Source organism: Lampris incognitus, chromosome 14 (assembly GCF_029633865.1).
Source record: "Lampris incognitus isolate fLamInc1 chromosome 14, fLamInc1.hap2, whole genome shotgun sequence".
Classification (NCBI taxonomy): domain Eukaryota; kingdom Metazoa; phylum Chordata; class Actinopteri; order Lampriformes; family Lampridae; genus Lampris; species Lampris incognitus.
Genome location: NC_079224.1, coordinates 47,274,406 through 47,299,673, shown reverse-complemented (window position 1 = coordinate 47,299,673; position 25,268 = coordinate 47,274,406). Strand labels below are relative to the sequence as shown.

The 25,268-nt window shown below is 43.1% G+C and overlaps 1 pseudogene; it reads right to left on the bottom strand.

Annotated features, from left to right (window-relative positions):
- Positions 1 to 1,038: 1,038 nt before the first annotated feature.
- Positions 1,039 to 24,487, bottom strand: LOC130123782 (T cell receptor alpha chain MC.7.G5-like; annotated as a pseudogene).
- Positions 24,488 to 25,268: the final 781 nt, after the last annotated feature.

Here is a 25,268-nt window from a genome sequence, read left to right as displayed (position 1 = left end):
AAAAGCACATGTGACATCCTGTAATATAGTAGAAGGACATATCACATCCATCCATCCATGATCCAAACCACTTATCCTGCTCTCCAACACGTTTTGGTGGGTGGAGGACTCCACCAAGGTTGTCCCTTGTCTCCGATGCTGTTTGAGATATTCATGGACAGGACCTCAAGGTGCAGCCAAGGTGAGGAGTGTGTCCGTTCTGGGAACCTCAGGACTGCATCTCTGCTCTTCTCAGATGAAGTGGTTTTGTTGGCTTCATCAGAACGTGACCTCCAGCCTGCACTGGGGCGGTTTGCAGCTGAGAGTGAAATGGTCGGGATGAGAGTCAGCACCTCCAGGTCTGAGGCCATGGTCCTCTACCGGAAAATGGTGGATTGCTCCCCAAGGGTTGGGGATGAGTTGTTGCCTCAAGTGAAGGAGCTCAAGTATCTCGGGGTCTTGTTCAGGAGTGAGGGTAGGATGGAGCGGGAGATTGACAGGTGGGTTGGTGCAGCATCAGCAGTAATGTGGACGTTGTACCGGACCGTTGTGGTGAAGAGGGAGCTGAGCCGGAAGACAAAGCTCTCAATTTACCTGTCAGTCTTCCTTCCAACCCTCACCTATGGTCATGAGCTTTGGGTAGTGACCGAAAGGGTGAGATCGTGGATATAAGAGGCTCTACACAAGCGGAAGAAAGGGGAAAATCATAAAAAACAATACAAAACAGTATTGTTGTTGCTTTAGCAGATTATGTTGTGCGACAGTTATTTCTTATTGTTGATGGAGATGCTGTTAACACTCATGTTGACCTGCTGTGACCATACACATCATTATGTTGTCCTGCTATACAGTGCCCTGACCTGAACACACAGAGAGACAGACAGGAAGGTAGAGAGAGACAGACAGGAAGGTAGAGAGAGACAGACAGGAAGGTAGAGAGAGACAGACAAACATAAGTAGAGACAGACAGATCAAGAGAAACAGAGAGACAGACAGAGGGATAATAGACAGTGAGACAGTAGACATGTGTAATGAACACAGTGACTCCTGGTGTTACTCCTCCTGTTTATTGGTATATGTTTAAGATATAAAACATTTAAAAAGTGACACACTGCTACTGAACAGAGGTAACAACACAACACTGTACAACACAGAGCACACTGTACAACACACATCACAATACATGTACATGTACATGTGCCGTACAAGATGTGGTGCTGGCATCTTTCCAGCCATGCCATGTGCCATGTGAGGAAGGGGGGATGAAGGCTTTAGGTGTGAGGCTGAGTACAGCAGAGCGGCTGTGCTGCTGGCTTGGTGTTTCTTCACTACAGAAGGAACATGAGGAGGAGGTCTTTAGGAGGGTCTGCACATCTGCACCAATAATTACATTTAACATCTGCACTGCACATGTTCAACTGAGACTCCTGTCCAGGACAACTGGATTCTAACAGCAAAACAAGCTCCTATGTCCACACCAGTATCACCAACATTACAAGCAACGGGGGAGGAGGTCAAGGGTCAATCCTTCCAAAGGAAGTGTGGACATGGAGAACTGGTTCATGTCCTCAGCATCATGGAGAGAGGGCGCCGTGGCTTCCATCTAAAATATATTAAACAAAAGTTATATTGTCTCCAACATACACTACTAACACTATCTGTGGTGGACTACACCAATATCCACCTTACATCATCATCATCATCATCATCACCATCATCATCATCTATCTGTCATGTCCCATGGGAACAGACTCAACATGGAGTTTTTCCCAAAGAGACCTACAGGTGTGGATGATGAAAACCGCTTCGTTACCCAGATAATTAAAGCTGGCAGTGTTGCAGGTTCCCCGTGAGAAAGAGGCCAGAGACAGACAGAAGAAACAGGACAGAACAATACATTAAACACATGTCTTACCTGTCTACTGGGTGTAGCTCCTCCACAGCTGAAGCAGCATGAGAACGTTGAAGACAACGGTCTTGATGAAGATCAGTCTCAGGCCTTGCATGACCAGGGCCAGGAAGTTCACCTTCTCATCTGGAAACGGAGACCACACGATAGAGTCAAACCTTTACACAATGTGGTGCAAGCATATCCATTCTGACTGAGCAGGGTGAGCACCAGTACACAAACCTGTCCTTCATCCCAGAGGGACGGAGGCTGTAGCTTAGCTGATGTTCACACTGGCAGCTCAAATCTGATTTCTGGCAGTAGCTCCATTTACACCTGACATTAACATGTGATGTGTGTCTGGATATATGATCTGGATGAGGAACAATGCATGTTAATACAAGGTGTAAAGGAAGGAGGGCTGTCGATCTTCTCCTTGACGTGGATGGCTGCTCCATCTGCCCATCCCCAGAGGTCAGCAACCTTGGTGTCACTCTGGACTCCACCCTCTCATTCCAGTCACACATCAAACTTGTCACCAAATCTGCTTTCTTTCACCTCAAAAACATCTCCAGACTCCGGACACTAGTCTCAGACTCAATAGAGAAGACCCTCATCCATGCCTTCATCACCCCCCACCTGGATTATTGCAAAGGAGTCCTGTCTGGAGGACCTAGCAAAGCCCGACAGGCTTCAGTATGTGCAGAATTCAGCTGCCAGGGTGCTCACCCACACCAAGTCCTTGCAACACATCACTCCCACCCTTGTCCACCTTCACTGGCTCCTGGTCAAATCCTGACTTTCCTATCAAATCCTCCTCCTCCTCACCGATGAAGCCCTCCATGCCCTTACCACTCAGGACCTATCAGACCTCCTCAACCTCTATATTCTGTCACAGAATCTGCAGTCTGCAGACACGGGCTTGCTTTCCATCCCCCACACCAACCTGTGGACTTTGGGGCTAGAGCCTTTAGTGTGGCAGCCTCCACCCTTTGGAACTATATTCCAGCAGAGATCCACAACACTGCTTCTTTGGACAAGTTTATAAGACTACTGAAACCTACCTTTTTACTAAGGCCTATGGTCTGTAGACTTTTAATCTTTGTTTTAATCTTTTTTATTGTTCTTATCTAGTGTAAAGTGTCATTGGGTTCCTTGAAAGGTGCTATACAAAACTAAATTGTTGTTGTTGTTGTTGTTGTTGTTGTTGTTATTCTATGAAGTCTGCAGCTTGTAATTTTGGCTCCAGGTAGCATGTGTATGCATGTCTATGTCTTTATCACAGCAACAACTGCAGAGAGACTCATGATGCCTGCATACACAAAACTGACCCCATCAACTTGTAAATATATATAAAATATGTAAATAAATAATATAAAATGTAAGGTCACTATGTGCATTATTTTATCCTGTTGTGTAAGTCACCTTGTGATGTTGTTCAGGAAGGTGTGATATAAATAAAGTGTATTATTATTTATTATGTATTGTTATAAATAATGCAGACAGTCAGTCCTAAAGGTCACATGTGAGAACAACAGTGGAAGTGCCTGCAGTGTAAACATGGTTTAGATGGGTCATATAAAGGTGTGTGATGGTATCAGTGGGGTCCATACCTGGCTCAAAAATGTCAGCATCACATGTCTCCTCTGGTTCTGAAAAGTCAGTACACTTGATTAACTGTCAGCAAGTTAGGTGAGGCTTTAAGTGAACATGGTTTTGACACGATGCTATCAAGAATGTACAATATGCGTCTTGGTGAAGTCACCTGTGCAGTTAAGCGTTCCAGGGGGAAACAGCGCCACCTGGCTGTAGAAGGAGTCCTCGTCAGGTCTGGTGGCCTCAGCTGCATCACCAAACACGTCTTGGGTTGCCTTGTAGGAGGTGAAATCTGTCGCCAGGCAGGCCTGTGTGTCGTTAGAGACACTTAGAAGGTAGTAGGAAGGCTCATAATTATCCTCTGTAGAAAAGAAAAACAAAACAACTTAATTATTGAGACTATTATATTGTTATATATTGACCCTGTGACGGCCTGGCGGCCTGTCCAGGGTGTCTCCCCGCCTGCCGCCCAATGACTGCTGGGATAGGCTCCAGCACCCCGTGACCCTGAGAGCAGGATGAGCGGTTTGGAGAATGGATGGATGGATTATTCTTATTATTATTATTATACGATAGTGCTCCTTAAGAAAGGTACAAAGTGCTTGAGTTTGCATAACTGAGAATAACCAAATCCAAAACGAGCCACGTGATAATGGGCTGGCAGTTAAGGTTGGAGGTGGCACAGATAATCAGTATGACGTCACCGGTTATGAGTACAGGGAAAACTGTACAGTGTTTTTCTTTTTTAATGCTAGTCCTACGTTACCATGCCAACCTTATATTTACCCAATCAACTTTTACATCTTATTTAAAGTCAAAATAAATCAGAGCAGATTAGGATAGGTTTACAGGATAGTCAGCAATTTATGACCAGCAAATGTTTTGTTTGTCTTTCTGTTTACTTGTTCATTTGTCTGTTTTCCATGCAAACAGGTTTTATATCTTATAAACATGATATTTTCCACACATGAGGAAATGGAAGCTCTTGTCAGTAATCACATGAAACCCATCACAGAAAGTGGAATCAGGTCTTGTGGACACGGCGTTTATGGACAGAGACGTTTGAGCAGCATAAAGACAACATGAAACCACATTTGTGTGTTTAATTTACTCGGTAGTGGTTGTACGGGGACGTCAGAATGTAGAAATAATTAAATCATTAATAAAACAATGTGGGGCACTGCATTCTCAAAGCTAGCATAGCACAAGTCCAGTCAGGTGACAGTGGAGCATTAGCATGTCCACCATTCAAGATGTCAGTAAGAAGTGGAACATGAGGACTTTCACCATGGAGACAATTCACCTCAGTCAGCATCATTTCTGTTTCTTGTTGCTGTTGTTCAGCTCTCGTCATCAGAAAGAGAAGGAGGGGATTTACCTGACCTCTTATTGGCTGGAGCCTTTCACACTAACACACATATATATACATATACATATACATACACTACCGTTCAAAAGTTTGGGATCACCCAAACAATTTTGTGTTTTCCATGAAAAGTCACACTTATTCACCACCATATGTTGTGAAATGAATAGAAAATAGAGTCAAGACATTGACAAGGTTAGAAATAATTATTTGTATTTGAAATAAGATTTTTTTTACATCAAACTTTGCTTTCGTCAAAGAATCCTCCATATGCAGCAATTACAGCATTGCAGACCTTTGGCATTCTAGCTGTTAATTTGTTGAGGTAATCTGGAGAAATTGCACCCCACGCTTCCAGAAGCAGCTCCCACAAGTTGGATTGGTTGGATGGGCACTTCTTGCGTACCATACGGTCAAGCTGCTCCCACAACAGCTCAATGGGGTTCAGATCTGGTGACTGCGCTGGCCACTCCATTACCGATAGAATACCAGCTGCCTGCTTCTGCTCTAAATAGTTCTTGCACAATTTGGAGGTGTGTTTAGGGTCATTGTCCTGTTGTAGGATGAAATTGGCTCCAATCAAGCGCTGTCCACTGGGTATGGCATGGCGTTGCAAAATGGAGTGATAGCCTTCCTTATTCAGAATCCCCTTTACCCTGTACAAATCTCCCACCTTACCAGCACCAAAGCAACCCCAGACCATCACATTACCTCCACCATGCTTAACAGATGGCGTCAGGCATTCTTCCAGCATCTTTTCATTTGTTCTGCGTCTCACAAACGTTCTTCTTTGTGATCCAAACACCTCAAACTTGGATTCATCCGTCCACAACACTTTTTTCCAGTCTTCCTCTGTCCAATGTCTGTTTTCTTTTGCCCATCTTAATCTTTTTCTTTTATTGGTCAGTCTCAGATATGGCTTTTTCTTTGCCACTCTGCCCTGAAGCCCAGAATCCCGCAGCCGCCTCTTCACTGTAGATGTTGACACTGGTGTTTTGCGGGTACTATTTAATGAAGATGCCAGTTGGGGACCTGTGAGGCGTCTGTTTCTCAAACTAGAGACTCTAATGTACTTATCTTCTTGCTCAGTTGTGCAACGCGGCCTCCCACTTCTTTTTCTACTCTGGTTAGAGCCTGTTTGTGCTGTCCTCTGAAGGGAGTAGTACACACCGGTGTAGGAAATCTTCAATTTCTTAGCAATTTCTCGCATGGAATAGCCTTCATTTCTAAGAACAAGAATAGACTGTCGAGTTTCAGATGAAAGTTCTCTTTTTCTGGCCATTTTGAGCATTTAATTGACCCCACAAATGTGATGCTCCAGAAACTCAATCTGCTCAAAGGAAGGTCAGTTTTGTAGCTTCTGTAACGAGCTAAACTGTTTTCAGATGTGTGAACATGATTGCACAAGGGTTTTCTAATCATCAATTAGCCTTCTGAGCCAATGAGCAAACACATTGTACCATTAGAACACTGGAGTGATAGTTGCTTGAAATGGGCCTCTATACACCTATGTAGATATTGCACCAAAAACCAGACATTTGCAGCTAGAATAGTCATTTACCACATTAGCAATGTATAGAGTGTATTTCTTTAAAGTTAAGACTAGTTTAAAGTTATCTTCATTGAAAAGTACAGTGCTTTTCCTTCAAAAATATGGACATTTCAATGTGATCCCAAACTTTTGAACGGTAGTGTATATATATATATATATAGTGAGAATCTTTGGATTCCTGTCTTCCTGTCATGTTGTTCTGTTAGTTTTTAACAAACCTAAGTTATAACCATTAGTGTCATATTGTTTTAGTGAATGTTGAATTTAAACTTATTGGAGTAAATAGTCAACTTTGCTCCACGGCCAAAGATGATTTTGTTGTAGGTCGACACACAATGACTGAGACCTGATCAATAACCACCAGCCTTCAACAAGCCTTTTGAACACTCAAGTCTCCTTTCCCCTTTATTTATCATCCGTCCTCCCTGCAAACTCTTAACCCTACATGTCCAACTAATCACAACAAGACACATGTAAGCTGTTGGTAGAATATATTACAGTAGATTATCAACACACTTCATTTCATTCTTAACCTGCCTGCTGTGGGATTAGATGTGGCGCTATCTCCGTCTGTCTGATACTGACGTGACTCAACAAAAGCATCAGCTTGCAGAATATGTCTGCCCTGTTGATTCAGTCTTACAGAAGTACTTACTTGTACGGTTACTGTAGTTACAGTAACAGTACAAGTAAGATTACAGCAACACCTGCCAGCTTCAGATGGGCTCGTTTCCATCTTGTGCCTTTGTCATCTGCAATATTGTTTTTGGTGTAAAATGATGTAGCGTGAGGTCCAGCATTCATCAGCCCTTCATGGCTTCATCCTCACTCTGGCCTCCAGAAGCACACATCATCTTTATGCTTTGGTTTGTTTCTTTCATGGTAACGAGTCTCATGAGAAACCTCCAGAGGCCTCCCCAAATATTCTCCCTGTTTGACCAGTCGTCCCCCCCCCCCGCTACATTTAAACTGATGGGCTTACAAACCTCTTCAGACACCAACCAGAATGGGACTGGTTAAAAGATCATCTTCTTCTACATATTGTTGTTAAAAAACCTGACTTGTGTATAATAACTGGCTTTTCCCTCTTATTCAACTTACCAGATATGACAAACAACTGGGTCCCGGCTCCAAAAGTCATGTTATCAGCACCTCCTCCCCACACACCGTGTTTGACTGCTAACTGAAAACCAAGGTCTCCTCAGCTACCCATGACAAGGTCAGTTGTCTTGTAACCTCAACAAATAATCATGAAAACAAAACCAATCCCCTGGATTATTACTGGCCACAAAGCTTTCTGTACCAGTAAACACACTGGTCATTCTACTGACGTGTTTCTACCAGCAGTTTGGCTCCAGGACCAAAGTTGCTCCTGTAGCCCATGTCAAGCTACCTGCTCTGCTCATCGGCATGAAACCAAGCCAACATTATCCACATGAAATGAAACAAACACAAAGAGAATTTAACAAGAGATGAGACATTTCCTCAGCATCAACCCCACCACATCCAGCAGTTCATTCAGAGCTTCATCCATGTCAAACCCAGCATTTATCACCCCCACACACATGAACCTTCTGTCCCCCACATGTTTTAGGGCTCCAACACACGACTCTGACTCGCCACTGGAGACTAAATATTCTGCAACTCTTCCAGGGCTCCCAGTGTTCCCAGTACCGCTTACACCACCTACACCACCAGCCTCTAAAGTCCACTGTGTGTATGTATTTTTATATATATATATATATATATATATATATATATATATATATATATATATATATATATATATATATATATATCTTAAATGTTTATCTCTTATGTATTTCTATATATATATCATGCTAAGTGCAGTGATAGGAATTTTTAGGTCTTATGAATATGTTTTATGAATTAACTTGGATTTATTTTGTGCCTGTTGGTTCTTCCATGACATAATCTTGCTCTCTTAAAACCAGTTTTACCACAGGTGTCCATGTTAATGTTCATCTGTTTTCATTTTATTTGACGCCACCTCAAATATAAGGAACGTCTGATGTGTCAAAACAGAAAGTCGTTGCAGTTTGTGTGTAGTTTTTGGACTTACCAGTGTCCACAATCAGTTTTGTCCCTCTGCCAAAGTGAAGCTTGTCCCCTGACTATTCACACGACATCACTGACTGTGACAAATACTGACCCTCCATCAAACGCTCATAGAAGCCATCACATGGAAAGAACAATAAAAACAAAAGCACTTCTCCAGTCTGCAGGAGTCAAACTTCACTCCACTTTCCCCACATGACGATATGTCCCCAGCTCAACATTTCCCCAGTGCCCGTCCATATTCTGACCCCCTAAAACTGAAGTTAAAGCAGAAGTTTATTGTCCCCTGAGCCTGACTATATTTCAGTCTGGGTAAGATGACCAGTAGGACAGAAATAACTCACTTAGCTGAACTTTTAAACTGATTCCTGGTCCAAAGGTGAGCTTGTCAACTGCAGCAGACGGCCACACTGCTCCAGTCCAGCACAAAAACCTTCCTCATCTCTGCAGCAAGCTAACACAGACACTGTTTCTACCAAGACACATAGGATTAGCACTCTTCACTATGACATTATATCATCCACCTCCTCTTCTCACGGACTACATGTTCATATACAACTTGTTTACTATTCCCAAAATATCACGACACCATCATTCTGTTACAAGTATGATGCATGTCAACGTGTTGATGAATGAGGACGTTGTTGAGGACTTCCACTCAGATTGTCTGTTTTAGTACTATTAGACTAGAGATGGCTAAGTTACATAAGCTGTATACAACATTTCCTCTGTGACTGGGTCCTTTATAAGTATTTAGGTGTGGTTAATAGTTGTACAATACCCTCCCCACTGGGACCACTACCATCACCACTATTGATGGTTATGTGGGTAAGACCTATCATGCCCTGTACACCCTTTAATTAGCATGGGTACTATGACTACTAGTATTATCCCCTGCTGATATTACCAGTAAAACCACTACTGCTAGCCTCACTGCTTCTGCTGTCTTTGACCAGTGCACTTGCTGCTTCTGTTGCCAGAACAACCAGCACTAGATTACGTTTAGCAATACTAACATTTAACTTGGTCTAGCACTCCTTATGGTAAAACATTCTCCATCTGCTCTTCTACAAAGTACTGGCCTCTGATAAACTGTCATTTACAAAAGATACTGACCCAAATCCATGTTGCTGCCATGCTTGTGTTAAAAATTAACTCCAGTACGAGGTCATCATCTCCTGCTGGACGGAGGAGTAACATGTGAAAAGACATCCGGCGTATCTGACTCCCTGCAGATGGATTGGATTGGGCAGCCCGTCACCATTCAGCTCCCTTCATGACCAGTCAGTAGAAATGCTCATTCTACAGACACGTAGCTTAAAAGTAAGTTGCACTGTGACGTGCAGGAAGTAGACACAACAGCTTCTCACCAACATCGTGCCTCCGGTGACCCGTTGGCCTGTATTCTCCACACCACGCTTCACCTGTGACCTCTATTTGGGGCATGACCCTATACATCTACATCACAGTCTCATTCTTTAGAAAAGAAAACACTTCCCTGGTTCTCTATTTTTAAAATGTGTCAAGGGAGATCCTACAGGTTCACTTCTTTTTTACAAAACAGAAAATGAGCTGCTTTGCAGTATGACTGAAGTTTAATGATGAAGAAAGGTTCACAGGGAGAGCTTTTTTTTTTTTGGTTGTACGTCCACTAAAAGAAAAAGTAAAGAGCACAAGAAGGCATGGCACTGAGTAAGAGACAAGTTTCAACCAAACCTTATTCATCAGGCAGCATGCAATGATTTAAATCAATCATGATAAATCAAGCACCCCATTAATAATAATAACTTTATTTATAAAACACTTTTCTAAAACAATGTTACAAAGTGCTTCACAAGGAAATAAAACCAGACAAGGCAAAAATAAGAGTAAGACCAAATAACTAACAGTAAAAATAAAAATAATATAAACAAATAGAAAAGACAACTTGGAGATGGGTTTGTAGTTACTTAGGGACAGGGGATCTAAATTAGGTTTCTCCAGCAATGGTTGAACAATGGCATGCTTAAAACTATGTGGAAAAAAAAACAGAGGCCAGAGAATTATGAAAAATTTGCAGAATAACAGGGCTGATAAGTGCAAATACCTCCTTGAGCAGCTTGGTGGGAATGATGTCTAAGATATAAATCTTTTGTAAAAGCTTTCATAAAAACAAAAGCTTTATGATGAGATAAAAAACAAAAACAAAAAAACAACTACAGACCTGGTTTGTCTTAGTTCAATAGGAAGAGGGTTCCATATTGTGGGGGTTCTATTAGCAAAAGCCCAATCACTCTTTGTAAAAAACCGAGACCTTGGAATAACCAGCAGGGCTCCATCTGTAGATCTTAATTGTCGAGAGGATATTCACCAGGTCAATAAATTAGAAATGTATGTAGGGATATTAGAAATGTATCAGAAATGTATTTAAAGCCTTAAGCCGGAGCAATACAATTTTAAAATCAATTCAACATGTATCAGGGAGTCAGTGTATGGAAGCAATTACAGGACTGATATGGTCATGCCTCTTTGACCTGGTAATGAGCCGAGCAGTGGCATTTTGTACCAACTGCAGATGGTGGAGGGAGCCCTGATACCAGAATAAAGTGCTTTACAATATTCAATCTGAGAATAGATAAAAACATGTCCAACTTTTTGCAGATCGGCAATTGACAAAAATGACCTAATTTTGGATATTGTCTTGAGTTGGAGAAAGCATGACTAAACATGTTTTATTTGATTATCAAAACCGACGTTAGCACTGAATGTTGCCCCAGGATTCCTAGCAGCCTGCTTAAAACTACTTGACAGACCACCAAGATTAGTTACAAAAGTGCTGACGGGGTTTTATGGACATTTTCGGACATCCAGGATTTAATGCCAGAGGGTCAAGCTGTGAGATTTGCTAGGGCGCCAGGATCTGTGGGTTTTAGTGGCATGTATAACTGAGTGTCATCCAAATAAAAATGGTAAAGTACGTCATGATTTTGAATGACCTGGCCAAGGGGCAGCATGTATATAGAAAAGATAAGGGGCCAAGAACTGAGCCTTGATGGACACCATAACTCAACTGAGCCATCTAAGGAGCAACGTTACCCAGAACAACAGAAAAGGTTCTTTTGGTGAGTTAAGAGTGTAATAAACTAAGAGCCAAGCCCTTGATGCCAACCCAAGTCTGTAAATGATGTAAGAGGATTTTGTAATCGACTGTGTCAAAGGCAGCACTTATGTGGAGAAGACGAGAAGTGGAAGAACCATTAATAACAGAATCAATTACCCTAAAGAAAACGTTAGGATTGTGGTTATTCTTGATATTAGTTCAGAGAAGAATGCTGATCTCGCATCCTTAGCTGCCTTCAGGTAAATTAATATTTGGTTTTAAAGGCATTATGTGCTAATTCAGACTTGTTGACCTTCTATTGTCATTCAAATTTTCTACAGAGTCTTCTAAGGGCAAGAGTCTGATTTTTATTTGATTTTTATTTCCTAGTTTTAAATGATGCAATTTGGTGGAGGATGGATAGGCAGTGATCATTGAATGAATTTCACAGTGCATCTGGATTAATTAAGTAACTGCATCATCAGACTGGACAATTGGAAACTGCCTAGTACAATTCAAGGGACTGGGTTTAAATTCCTTGTGTAGCTCAAGAAACAAGGCACCAACTCTGCCATAGTTCTGACTGTCACACTAAACCCATACCCGAACAGTTCTGCAAGATATCTTGTGTTAAAGACTCAAATAGAGGTTCGATATTATATTCAGCTAACTTGTGCCTGGTACTTTGACTGATCAGCAGCTGTTTGTTGATAAATAATGCCAAAAGAGATTAAAGTGCGTTGTTTTCAGATGGTTTTTAAATTGGTTGTCATTGTGTTGAAAATTAATTAAAACAAAGCAGGAAGAAAAAAACCTCACAAAAACAAATTCAACGTTCATCTAGAGGTGATAGAGATCGGCAAGATATCCAGCAGAGGGCAGCATCCCATCAGATGTTTACCAGCAGGTGGCTCTCCGTTTCATTCATACACAATTTAGTGCTGTGAAAATGTATATGTGTGTTTTATGAAACCTACATGAACATTCACATTTACTGGTGTGGCGTTGGGTTGCAATGAAAACCCTCAATCACATGGTTCTCTATAACTTGTTATATATGCATTTGAAATTACAGGAAATAAAGCAAATAAACTTTTCTGACTGCCCTCTATTCATCAGATCATCTCTATAATCATGTATGATATTCTAGAAATGCTCATTTTATCTACTGTAATGACACTGGGGTTTGGAGTCTTTGCTGGTCGGTGGTCATGTTGTCAGTCTAAGAATTTAAACTCATGCAACACCGTCAATGATTTGGAGACTCACTAGATAATGGATGAGTGAACAAGCAGGATATCACATACAGATAATCCATTGCCAATAATCTGAAGTGATCAACAAATCCACACATCAAACTCAACGAATAAATCTCCTTATACATCAGATTCTTTGTCACATGTTTGATAAGGAGTAGGAGGAAGTATACACTTATTTTGTCCCTACCCCTGATCAACTACTCTTAGTTAATTCATCTACTGTACATTACAAAAGGAAGAAGAAAGTAGAAAAAAATATGTCAATAAAATAATTTCTACATATAAAAACAACCCTAATATCACTCGGTGTCATATGAAGGAAAACGAAAGGGGAAAGAATGTAATTGGGAATATTTAAAGAAAAGTAAAACTTGAACAGTTAACACAACTCTTCATCATCCCTATATCTTTTTTAAATATTGTTTTATTAAAGTCTTCAACATACAAACACATCGGCAATGCCAGTATACTGTATAACAACAGAGCAGGCTAACAACAGTACACACAAACACGTCAAAGACAATGAGAACAAAACAAGGAAACAGGAATAGTAAATTAAAAAGAGACAAAACAAATAAAACATAAATAAAAATAAAATAAGATAAAATAAAATCAAGTAAATAAAATCAAATAAAGCCAAGAAAAATAAAAAAGATAAAATAAAACAAATACAAATAAAATAAATAAAATAGAATAAAATAAAGTAAAGTAAAGTAAATTAAAAAATAGTTAAATTAAAATAATAATAATAAAATAAAATAAGTTTAAATACAATAAAATAGGACAATAGAATTTTTCAGGGGTTAAATTAGTTTAAATTGTTCTATAGTACAGAATGATTGTTGGGCATTTCTGTTTTTCATACATTTTAGAGATGTGTAAAATGTCCCCAGTTGGTTTTTAAAGGCTGCTAAACAGGGTTGTGTTGTGTAAAGGAGAGGGGGACATGCTTCCATGTTGTGTTTCTATTACAAGTCCCTTGTCTTGCAGGAAAGTGGTCACCTGGTTCTCCACACACATCACTTCCTGGTGGTTGAGTTCTCCGCCGTATAGATCCGGTCTCAGTGCTGCGGTGTACTGTCGGTTAACCTCCAAACCACAGACAATACTGTCGTTCATCTCGTGTATTGTTCCAGGTCATCCATGCGGTCTTCTAGAAGGACAGTTTTATCATCCCTCTCGTTGCTCAGCTCCCTTAGGGCTTTAATTTCGTCCATCTCGTCCTCAAGAAGGCTGTGTTTGTCCTGTTGGTCTTGGAGCGATTGATTTAGCTGACCAGTTTTTTGAAAACAACTCATGTGAACTATTTTAGATTTAATCAAAGTAAAATAATTTGAATGCTAATGAGAAACGGATAAAACAAAAAAGGCACAGAGTAATGTGTTGTACAGACGCATGTTCACTCCACACAGAGCACTGTCAGCTGAGACCAACAAGAACACTTGTTGAAGTGTTTCTTGGAAACGGAAGCTGCTTCCAGATCGTAATCTGCAGGTTTGGTTTTTCAGTTAAAATGTGGTTTCATCTGCTGTGCCGGCCTACAGCATGCAACATTACCTACATGCACAACACAATAACTACAGACACACAATATCAGAGGCCATGACAACCCATTTCCTTAACCAGCTTCTTACTGGAAGCAGTGAGGTCCTGTGCATTTTTAACCACAGGACTGAAAGTGCTTTACATGAAATGACTGCATCAGTGACGGTGGCTTTAAGTACCGACACAAAACACCAACCACAGACAATATTATCTACAGACACGACATGAACTACAGACTGTAGGATGATATGGAAAATACCATTACCGTGATATCTGCTGACGTATGTAAACCACCGTTTTTAAGAACCCAGCTGGGAGTCAGCACACTGAGCTGTGTGGTAATGTAAAGTACAACATCAACCCAAGACTGGTTTTACATAATACTCCCTGAAACATTTCACACCTCATTTTAGGAGACATTTCAGCTGACTGCTTCTCGTTATCACTTTAGACAACAAAAGCAACAATGTTGTGTTATTGGCCATCCTACAGACACACAGTATTATTTACAGACCTGAAATAAGCAACTGACTAATACAGACAAATGATACTGACGCCAGTTTGACAAATGATCTCGACCGGAGTCACAATCACATCAGGAAAAACACATTCTTCCCCTGAGAAGCTGTGGACCCACAAGACACAGCCACCACTCACACACAGCCTGATTACCCACATGTACATGTGGGTTCTTAAAAGAACTTGAAATGTTCTGCACCGTTTGATGCAGAACCGCTCAGCAGAACTTTTAGCCACTGACCAGTTACATCCTGTTAAAGTCCCTTTGGATTAAACCCACTACTTTTTATTTATTTGTTGATATATTAATATCTACTGCATCCATATAAGTGTATTTGCTCAGAGGACGTTGGTACTTTCAGAAGGACTGCTGGGAAATGAAATACCTGCTTGATTAAATGAGAAGACTTCACTGAGCGATCCCGTCAATATTAGACATGGTGATAAACTCCAGGTCAAAGCGGATGAACACATTTGTTGAACAGGACTCAGGAAAGTACCATAACGTAGGTTTGGAGCCGTGTGGAGGTTTTGGGGATGTTGGATCTGGATCGACCGCTAGAGACCAACACTTGGACAGTGAGCAGAACATTTAAAAGCAGGGCTTTGACGAGCAACCCTCTCAACCCGTTCACCAGCAGCACCGCGAGTTGGGCCTGATATATTCTGCACAGCAAAAGAGTCATTTTACTCTCCAGCCCAAAGAGACAAACAGCGAACAAACCACTTTCCCCGTCTCTACTTTCTGTGGAATCACTTACATCCACACACCTCTTCCTCACAGAAGTTCACTTGAAAATAAAGCAGCACAATCAGCTCTGAGACTGGCCCTGCTGACCAGACAACATGTAAAACCATTTGAAAACGTCATTAAAACTTTGGCTTTCCAACAAAGCAGCAGTGATTTAATCAGGGAAATAGAAGTGTGTACATTTTAAGAAGCTCCTGTTTTCAAATCACATTTACTAAGACAAGTTCTTTAGGTCACTGGTTACAAAAGCTAAGTCTTTAATATAGCCATCCATCACTTCTCCATCATTCATCCATGATCATTCTCTCTGTGTCACTGCTGTCAGAACTAGTTGTTTCAGTGTGCATAAAGAGTTTAAATCAGGAATCCAACAGGTTATCAATACTCTGATTAAATTCACATTGTTTGGGGGCTGTGTAATTTCAGATATTTATCATTTCCAAAGTGATTAGAGAATGTTTAGGCTATTATAAGGTGGTCTATTGATACCTTTCCTGTTTCTGGACTTTAGAGTTTCATGTCCTATTCTGCCATCTCCACCAGGACTAACCCGACAACTAAACATTTAAAATAAAAAATACAATTATTTCCCCTGTTCTCAACTGAATACATAAACCAACATACAGAAAAAAGTCTTTCCTTACCTTTTGGTTGGACTGTGAGACGGATGGGTGCACTGAAGATAATAACCAACCCCCCCGTAGCACAGTATTAAAGCCCCCTACAAAAACCCTCCTTCAGCAAACGTCTCTAATTAAATGGACATGATCTATTGTAATATCTGGACTGTGCTGTGTGACACGGAGTGAATTATCAGCACAGCCTAGATGTTGAATTTCAAGGTTTAAAAAACACAGGACTTGAAATGTTTCTACTCAGTAAAACACGACGGATCTTAACAACGTTTGTGTTCAGCAGTTATTCTACCATTTAACCCGCAGGGAATATTTAACCAAGACAAAGAGCTGCTTTCTCTGACGAGTCTGGATGAAATGAGGACCCTTCCAGGCTCTTACCAATGGAAGGACATGGGGAGGTTTCTGCTGAGCTCCGTCTGAACATTCAGTCCCCATGGTGTGTATGAACCCCACTTCTTCTTTCAGCTTGTCCCCTGTTTCTCAGGGGTCCCCACAGCAGATGTTATGATATGTATGAAACCCACACGGAGAGAAAAGCCCCGACAGAAACTCTGTGGTGGTTTCTGAAAGGCAAGACAGATGAGAAAAGGAAGAGACACGTGTTTGATTCCCATGTAGACGTTACACAGGGTAAAACACATCAGAGGTGATGCTAAACAGGAGGATGTATTTGATTACAGTCTCTGGAATTGTCCTGAAAGAGTGTTTTGGTAAATGTGCAGTGATATGCTGTCTGCAAACTGAAGAGTTATTTCATAAGAAAGCTGAACTGAGATGTTTCAGGGACAAACTTCCCCCTTTTACTGCTTTTTACAGTTTGTAAGTTTTGATTCCTGTTCATTTTCGGTATGATTCATTGTGCTGATTTAGGTACAAAACAAAGCAGCCACTGAGGACGCACAAGCCAGTGCATTCTTACTGTCCATCCCAAGCCCGGATCAATGGGGGGGGGGGGGGTCTGGAAGGGCATCCGGCGTAAAACCTTTGCTGAATCAAATATGTGGATCATAAATCAGATTTCCATAACAGATCGGTTGAGGTCCGGGTTACCAACGACCACCACCGGTACTGTGGACCAGCAGGGTGTCGATGGAAACTATGCTGCTGTTGGGTGAAGGAGAAGGAGAGGGGGAGGCCTGTCCAGAGGCAGCGGGAGAAGGAGAATTCTCCTCCCTTTGATTGGCTGGTGCACGGCTGCTGATGGAGGAGAACAGAATGACAACAGCTGTGTAAGTGTAAACCAGTGGTGATCCCGTATGTGGCGGGAGCATTGGAACAGCTGAGACGCAGATTTTCACAACACTGCGTCTCAGTTGTCTTGGTGCATGTTCAGTAAGCCAGGTGAGATGATCACACAAGGTTGGATCAGTTCATCTGGATACGACGTTTATTGGGAGAACCGTTTCATCCCTCAACCAAGAGACACCCATCCATCATCCATCCATCCATCATCCATCCATCCACCCATCCATCCAACCATCATCCATCCATCCATCTACCCACCCACCCATCCATCCATCTATTATCCATCCATCCATTATCCATACCGCTCATCCCAACCAGGGTCACAGGAAGCTGGAGACTATCCCAGCAGCCATTGGGCAGCTGTTGTGTTCCCCGTAAGGTCCAGGGGATGAGCGGAAGTAACAAAGAAAATAAAAGTGTCCTGGGGGAAGAAGAAAGGTGGGAGGTGGATCCAGGTGTAAAAACACATAGATTTATTTACACATATGAACCTTCAGTCAAAATATAGAATAACAAGACAACTAAAGATGCTGGCTCTTAGCTAACCAGGCTTAGCTAACAAAACGAATTCCAATCAAACAAACAAACAAACAAACAAACCAGAACAATTAGGAATGTCTCGCTCCATCTCGAGGAGTAACGGATGTCGACACAGAAGCTCGCTCTCTGGCTGCCACCAATGGCCCACTGGCCCTGTTGGGTGTCTCTCTCCAAGGTACGTATATACCCAGCTGATGAGCAATTGGGGCACCTGGGCTCTCTCAGCAGTTCCACAGGAGGCGGGGCATTACCTGGAGAGGCAAGATTACACACACGGGGCACTAGGGCCGTAACACCCCTCCCTTAAAAACACACCCTAGCTTTGTATACGAGAGGGTCATTGTAGACACACAACAGTAGGGCCGTAACAGAGGCAGACAGGGAGACACCCCGGACAGGGAGACACCCCGGACAGGGAGACACCCCGGACAGGGAGACACACCGGACAGGGAGACCCCCCGGACAGGGAGACAGGGAGACACCCCGGACAGGGAGACCCCCCGGACAGGGAGACAGGGAGACACCCCGGACAGGGAGACACCTCGGACAGGGAGACACCCCGGACAGGGAGACACCCCGGACAGGGAGACACCCCGGACAGGGAGACACCTCGGACAGGGAGACACCCCGGACAGGGAGACACCGCGGACAGGCCGCTGGTCCATCAAAGGACTCACACACACACACACACACACACACACACACACACACACACACACACAGAGGACGACCCGGGACGACCCCCAAGGTTGGACGACCCCGGGGGTTCGAACCCAGGACCTTCTTGCTGTGAGGCCACCACGCTAACCACGGCACCACTGTGCTGCCCAACTGAGTGTCCTCTTCAGTCTCAACTGACTGCAGGTGTCCCACCCTTATCAACAATACAGAGGCATAACGAGCCAAACCAACGAGCAGCTTGCTATGTAAACATGGGGGTGAGCATTAACTAGAGTCTCAGGGCTCATGTGTGGTGTTCACAGAGGGTTGGGAATGTGTGTTGCTGTCGCCATCTTACAATGCTGGGACTGCAAACACATGAACTGACTCAAGTGTCTGTGAAAGTGGTTTGGTGACATGTTGTGTATTACTGTTAAACATACTACGGAGTACCTCGTAGGGAGTACTGGCACATCATTAGCTTTGTAGATACCCTCATATGGAAATGAAGTCTATCCACTTGTTTCTAACTTCTTGTTATGTGAGAAGACGGCAAACTAAGGATGTCACTGTACAAGACACCGTGTTCCCTCTGTGTGTGTGACCATAAAGACTTTGGCTTGACTTTGAATGTGACAGTACAACTTGTACCACATGGAATGACCCACACACACACACACACACACACACACAAAGCTTTGGCTGGGTTAAGTTGGGGCAGTAGAAGTCACAGGGATGTGTCCTGGACTGTAGTTGTGGAGTTGTCCCGTGGGGCTTTCAGGCTCTCTCAGAAGGCCGCTGTGTTGGACCTTTTAAACACTTAGATAAAGACCGACAACCCCTGCCAACGCTTTGCTGCCTGTCCAGAGGAAAAACCAGGTCCAGGAATTTCATCAAGCTCGGATTTGGTCACACATGCATATCTGCACAGACAGCAGCCCAGCCAGCAGAACCACAAGATGGTCTTAACCACACACAACGGAAGGCCGTCTCCACAAAAACAGGAAGTTATATAATGAAAGGAAGGCTTCAAGACAGCAGCCAAGACCCCCATTCACAATCAATCAATCAATCAATCAATCAATCAATCAATCAATCAATCAATCAGACTTTATTTGTATAGCACTTTTCATGCAATCAAATGTAACACAAACTGCTTCACACAATAAAACAATTAAATCTGCCACCTCACAAAAAGTACAAACAGGTTTTATAAAAGTACAGACAAGTTTAAAACTGATGTAGTAAAATAAAAGTGTGGTACACACTGATACACGTAGTGGAACCACCACGAATGAGTAGACTGGCTAGCCGGTTGGCTAACGGGTCGGACCCTTTAGTCGACTGGTTAACTTAGTCGCCCGTGGTGTGGGAGACGTGGGTTTGAGTCCCGGCTGTGGCGGTTCCCGGCTGCCCCCCTGAATTTGCTAAATTCTAAACCAGGGTAGTGAATTCAGGGGGCAGCCGGGAACCGCCGCAGCCGGGACGTGAACCCGGGTCTCCCGCACCAGGGTGACCCGGGTTGGCGTCCCGGCTGCGTGTAGGCTTGTTTGTGTTGTCCATGTGTTGTGCGGGGTTTCCTACAGTCATCACCACCCGGTGGGACGTTGTGTGGTGTGACGTGTGTACAGTGGCTGTTGTTGCTGGTTGGGATGGCTGGAGGTGTGACAGCAGGAGTACCTGTGTGATAGGTGGCTACTGACAGGACATCCAGAAAACACACACATTTACACACTGGGGACACAAGTCCAGCTGGCTTCACTACCAAGCTGGAGATCTGGTGGCTCAGCAGGGGGCAGAGGAAAAGGACCCAGGTGTCGTGGCCGATAGTTCAGCTGAATGTCACTCGCACATTTCTGAAAAGTTAAACAGCAGACTCTCTGCTGGCGGCCACTAGAAGAGCTGTGATAAAGCTGAGTAAGGAAATAGTTTCTCCATCATATAAATCCTTGGTGGGACCTCCTCTTGAATTGGCAGGCTGGGTCTGGTGTCCTGATGAAGTGAAACCTGTAGAGAAGCCTGAGAAGGTTCAGAGAAGAGCTGCTAAACTAATCCCAGGTCTGGAAGAGGTGTCACATGAAGAGAGGTTCAGAGAGGTACAACTACCAACTCCAGTACACAGGACACATAGAGGAGACATGATGGACGTCTGTCAGCTTGCTCCCACAATGTATGACGTCACAGATGAGCCTGCTGTCTGGGGTTGTGCTGACAGGTGTGAGTTAAGAGGGAACTGCTTAAAACTAGTCCCATTAAAGTGTCCCTCTGAAAAGAGAAACAGCTTCTCCACATTGGTGCTGTAAGAGCATGGAAGGACCTTCCAGAGGGGTGGTGCAGCGCCCCCACTCCACCCTTCTAAACACAGAGTACACACACGGTGTCCACAAAGGACTGGGATACAATGATACAGCTGGGTTGTGACCACTGTGAGGGTTGTGTGACTGTGATTACTTGTCAGACTCATGTATCTGTGTGACTTGTGATCGTGTGTGAGATCATTGTGATTGTAATAACTACATTGTGGGTCTTTGTGTGTGGTTGTTTGTGTGACTGGTGGAGTCTGGTGTAGAGCATTTGGATCCTGTGCCAGAAAACGTTTCATTAAACTTCATTAAACTTCATTAAATAACAGCCTGTCAGAATAAATGCAGGTCTCTAAGAGAACTCTGTGTGTGTGTGTGTGTGTGTGTGTGTGTGTGTGTGTGTGTGTGTGTGTGTGTGTGTGTGTGTGTGTGTGTGTGTGTGTGTGTGTGTGGGGGGGGGGGAAAGAAAATGTAATATTCCAGTAAAGTAATGTGAACATAAATACATGTAACTGTGTTTGTCTAGTGTGGTACTGCAGCATGTCAGTAAATGTGTACTGATAGCAGGTGTGAAGTATTCTGCTTCTACTCAGTACTAATACTAATTACTAACAAGTACTAATATTTTTAACATCACACTTCATAATTAATCTGGAGAGTAAACAACAGTTTTTGAGGGTCACATTTCAATTGTTCAGTGATTAAGATGTGTACTTTGAATGGAAAGAAGCATGAAAGTAGAAAGTGGCTGTGATAAAGCATGAATTAACATGAATTAACATGAATTAACATGAATTAACACGGATTAACATGAATTAACATGGATTAACACGAATTAACATGAATTAACAGAATCCATCTGAGAGAAAGCTGTGGTTTGATCACCACTTCCCTTCTCTCTGAAGAAGACTGAGATATCTGGCTCCAAGTTTTTGTAAAGACTCTTCTAGACTTTCTATCACTGTGTGTCTATACCACAGTAGTAGAGAGCAGTGTCTGCCAGGGTTACATCTGTTATGATGAGTTCAGTTGATGTGTCAGATATTATGGATTGATAACGAGGATCAGGGATGTTTTGGTATCTGCTCCATGTCCTGACTCCTTTATAGAGGATATACTGAGGTGCCTGGTTAGGATGTTGTCTGAACCAGTAAAGATAAGCACCAGCATCACTGGTCTGGTAAGAGCATGTCAGGGTGACAGATTCTCCTTCTCTTCCATTGACTTCCTGATTTTCAGGAGAGATGCTGTCCTGTCCAGCTATCATCCCTGGAAACAAGTAGAGAAAATGAAGCTATTAGACTGACATTGTCCATGAGGGTTGGAGGAGAAGACAGTGGAGAAACTCTTCATAACGTGATGAAAACTGTTCCTATTCATGTAAATAAGAGAATAAAAGGTGTTTTATCATCATCTAAATCTTCTTCCAAACTACCACCTATAAGATGTGGAAATATCCAAGAAGGTGCTGCAGAGAAAAGGTGTCGTGGTGGTAATTCAGTGAGTTAGTGTGGGCTTTGTGTGTCGGTTGTTGTCCATATTGAGCCTGCTGGTGATGGTAAATGTGTGTGTCTGCTTGTCAGCCTGTATGGTCAGAGTCAGTGTGCAGCAGGTTGTCATGGTGACAGCAGACTCACCTGTTAGTACAGAAAGGAACCAGATGAGATGGAGCAGCATGCTGCTGTTAGTTCAGCTGTCTCTTTAGTTGCACTGTGGACTTTACCAGTCCTTCCTGCTAACGTCCTCCCCTCATAGTGTGTCTGGCTCCTCCTATTCACCCACTGTTCACACCAACCTCCTCACTACTCCTCACATGCCAGCCAACCTCTGTGTCCTTCACTAGACCCACTAGCAGCTGTTTTACTGCATGTCCACATGGCTCTTCTGCTGCTGCTGCTGCTGCTGCCTTCATTTACTCCATTCATCTCATATGGCTGCTTTGTGTGGGAGACGGTGTTGGATTTAATGGGGTTTTATTCTCAGTCCAGTTAAATCTCTCATAAAACCTGGATGACTTCTACAACACAATGGCCTGTTACTGATTTTGTTGAGAGCAGAATTTCATCTCACTCAGATTTGGACCGAACATGAATGTTTTGTTGCTACAAAAGTGTTTTTTTTTAATTATCACGTTGTATTAGTCAGAACCAGAACCAGAACATTTTATTCATCCCGAGGGGAAATTGGGTTCTACTACAGACACTCACGCTCCAGTAAGAAAAAACTAGAAACTAACAAGATACAAGATAACAAGAAAACAGAAACAAATAGAAATAACAGATACAATAAGAAATAGAAATAAGAACAAAATACATCAACAAGCATGGAGCACATACCAGCCTATCTATACTGCACTAGCGCAGCACACCACCACAGCACAAACACCCCCCGGCAGGGTGAAACAGGTGAGGGGCAGTCCAGTGGCCATTACCTCCGAGTGTCTGACCCTCTGAGGGAGCAGCTGTACAGTTTGATGGCCACAGCCAGGAATGACCACCTGTGGCGCTGTAGAGCATGTCGGCAGAATGTGGTGAGCTGGCGTGGAAGAAGACGTCGTGAGGCAGAGATTTCACCTTCATGGCGATCCCCGTGTCCCGTACACCGTCCGAGCCCGGGACTTCTCTTTTATTTACCAACGAGACAGAACTCAGCACTTCCCAAGACCCCCCGAAGTCACAACAGGACACGTTAGTCCAAGTCACGGTCCTACAGTCAGCCAGTCAGTACACGGTCTTCTACTTAGTCCGGGTCGAACCCCCAAACACACCCCAACATGAACAGAACATGTGGACACGTGGAAATACGACATGGGTCATAACAATCTCCCACTCCCATGATCCTTTGGGCAGAACAAGGTGTAATACTGCGGTCCATCCGCTTGGGGTCACTACAATAATTGTCTCAATAACAGAAGGTTTAAAACATGAAGCATTGGCACAGCTAGTTTGTGTAGTTGGAGTGCAGATGAAGATGTGTTATTGTAGTGTTGGCAGTGACGTCAGAAACATCAGCAGTTGTAGGAAGCTGGCTTGTCAACCTGTCCCACGTGTTTTTCTTCAACAAGGAGCCGATGAGATTAGAATGTGAACACTGCCCTCTAGTGGATGTGGGTTAACATCGTGTTGTCTCTGGATTCTTGATAGACCCTCCAAAGGTTTGTGTAGTAGGTTCTGCAGTTTCCTGTCACTGTGGGCCTCAGAGCACAGTAGTACACAGCAGAGTCAGACAGCTGCAGACTCTGGATCTTCAGAGGAACTGATCTTGAGCTGGAATCCAGGCTGGAATCACATCTCTCCTCGAACCCGTCCTCTGTGTCCCCTGATCCATAAGAATAGGGTCTCAGAATGAATGTGGGCTTGTCGTCTGCAGCCTGTCTGTACCAGTAAAGAGATGGACTGGTGTGACTGGTGACAGTCCAGTGTTACTGTCTCTACCTCACTAACAGTCACACCTCCTTTGGGTTGGAGCACGTTGTCTTTCTGAGCTCTGCATTCTGTGGGACAACAACAGACGGTGTCAGTGTGAGGAAAAGAATCAACAAGACAAAGTTCAGATTAATAACAAGCAAACCAAGAGTTGTGTCCTACCAAAGGTTCAGACAGTACAACACATGTTACATCATATTCCTGTTGAGGGGAATTGTCTTTAAAACAATGAACACGTGTTATTATTCAACTTCTACAACAGCATCAAACATTTCTCTACCTGTCTTTTAATCAGGATTTGGTTTGTTTGGTTGTGTGTTTCTAACTGGAGTGGACGTGAAACAAGTGTAACGTGTTGTGAATAACATGCACATTAAAAAGTACAGTCATCATTGTGAGTGTAAAGTTGTCTTTAGTTGTGGAATTATGATAACAAAACTTCTGCCTATTGCTAATCACTGGATTATTTGGACAGAAACACTCTGAGACAAACGAAGAGGACACTAAGATCTGAGTTATCACACCAAACTCCACCAGCATGGAAACCAAACTTAAAGGTCTGTAGTCTACCAGTCAAACGTTCATGTGTGTAACTATTGTCACACAAAGGGTTTATGTCAGACCACCTCCACTCCCAGACAGCATCCGGATGTGGGCCACTTCAGGCAGTGATGCAGCACTGGTGGTCTTCTTCTGGCCCTGACAAAATGGATGTGAGCCTGAAGTGGCCCACATGTATAACAGCAAACATGGCCCAAATATGCCACATCACATGTGGGCCTTTGGTGGCAAAGCTGCGGTGCTCTGGGCAACATGCTTTAAGACCACCTCTATCATTCCTGTC